The sequence below is a fragment of the Pinus tabuliformis genome, chromosome 2_2 (assembly GCF_031772625.1).
Source record: "Pinus tabuliformis cultivar Carrire ecotype Pingquan chromosome 2_2, CPIR1, whole genome shotgun sequence".
Lineage (NCBI taxonomy): Eukaryota > Viridiplantae > Streptophyta > Pinopsida > Pinales > Pinaceae > Pinus > Pinus tabuliformis.
In genome coordinates this window covers 1,213,009,363-1,213,011,323 of record NC_142300.1, presented here as the reverse complement: position 1 = coordinate 1,213,011,323, position 1,961 = coordinate 1,213,009,363, and positions in this window count along the sequence as shown.

The window sequence follows — 1,961 nt, the reverse complement described above, 5'->3', positions numbered from 1 at the left end:
GTCTTTGAACTTGGAATCAAACAGTAATGCCCAATCTCCCTCTTGAAACTTTCTCTCTTTGATGTATCTGTCATGTCATTTATCTCTTTGATGTTGAACTAGATCAGTCTTTAAAATTGCTTCTTGTCTGATCTCATCTAGCTTGTTCAGCTGCTCCATTCTGTGCTTTTGGGCTTCTGATAGATTCATCCCCAACTGGACTGCCATCTTGAAAGTCTTGACTTGAAACTCAATGGGGAGCAGGACTTCTTTCCCATAAACAAGTTCATAGGGAGAATGTCCTATTGTATTCCTCCATGTAGTTTTGTAGGCCCATAAGGCTTCAGGAAGCCTTTTTTCCCAATCTTTTCTATGTAGATGAACAGTTTTGGTGATGATGCTCTCAAGAACTTTGTTTGTAGACTCCACTTGGCCATTTTCTTGCGGATGGTAAGGAGTAGATTTTCTGTGCTTGATTTTGTATTCTTCCATCAACTTCTCCATCAAGTTAGATGTAAATTGACTTCCCTGATCTGTCAAAATTTCTCTTGGGACACCAAAACGAGTAAAAATATCCTCAAAAAGAAATTGAACAACTGAATTTTCAGTGGCAAAAGGCAATGCTTTGGCTTCTACCCATTTAGTGACATAATCAGTGCATACCAATATATACTTTTTCTGTTTAGATGGTGGATTAATAGGTCCAATGAAATCTAAAGCCCATTTTTCAAAGGGTTCGATGAGTACCTGTGGTTGTAATGGCATTTCATTTGAAAGAGTCGGTCTCCCAACTCTTTGGCAGTTGTCACACCTTCTGACATATTGTTTTGCATCTTTGAAAAGGGAAGGCCAATAATATCCTAAAGAAAGGATTTTATAGGCCGTCCTTTCGTCAGCAAAGTTTCCACCGCATGGTTCATCATGACATGCCTTGAGGATGTCAGTCATTTCATCTTCCCGAACACATCTTCTGATCACACAATCTAGCCATGTTTTAAACAATTCATTAGAAATCCATGAGTAACTTGAACTCTCCTGAATAATTCTTCTTTTTTCACCAGGAAATAAATGTGGAGGTAGCTTTCTTGTAACCAAATAGTTAGCAATATCTGCATACCAAGGAGTCTTAGTAGTTATTGCAAATAAATACTCATCTGGAAACTTATCCTCTACAGGAGAATCTTCATTAGTATTTTGGATTCTAGACAAGAAATCAGCTACTGTATTTTGTTGCCCTGGTCTATCCAACACAGTAATATTGAATTCTTGTAAAAGTAAGAGCCATCTTGTAACTCTGCCATTAGTAACAGGTTTATTCATGAGATATCTAATTGCAGAATGATCAGTATGGACAAAAGTTTCACAGCCAGTTATATAGTGTCTAAACTTATTGATTGCATGAACAACAGCTAAGAACTCTTTTTCAGTCACAGTATAGTTTAACTCGGTGGGAGTCAAATTTTTACTGGTGTAGTAAATGGCATGAGGAACTAAATCCTTTTGTCCCAACACAGCTCCTAGAGCTGTATCTGAAGCATCTGTGGAAATATGGAAAGGAAGTTTCCAATTTGGCCCTCTTAAAATGGGTGCTTCAGATATTCTTGTTTTCAAAGTTTCAAATGCAGATTGACAATCAGGATCCCATTTGAATTCACAGTCTTTTGTAAGTAATTTGAAGAGTGGAGATGCTATTTTGGTGAAGTTTTCAATAAATCTTCTATAGTATCCAGTAAATCCAAGAAAACTTCTAACATCTTTTTGACAATTTGGAATAGGCAACTTGGAGATGACTTCAACTTTTGATCTATCAACTTTAATCCCATCCCCTGAAATATGATGTCCTAAAACAATCCCTTCAGTAAACATCATAAATCATTTTTCATGACTCAATGATAGGTTTGTTTCTTTACATCTTATAAGGACTTTTTCCAAATTCTCTAATGCCTCTTCAAACGAATTACCATAAACTGTAAAATCATCCA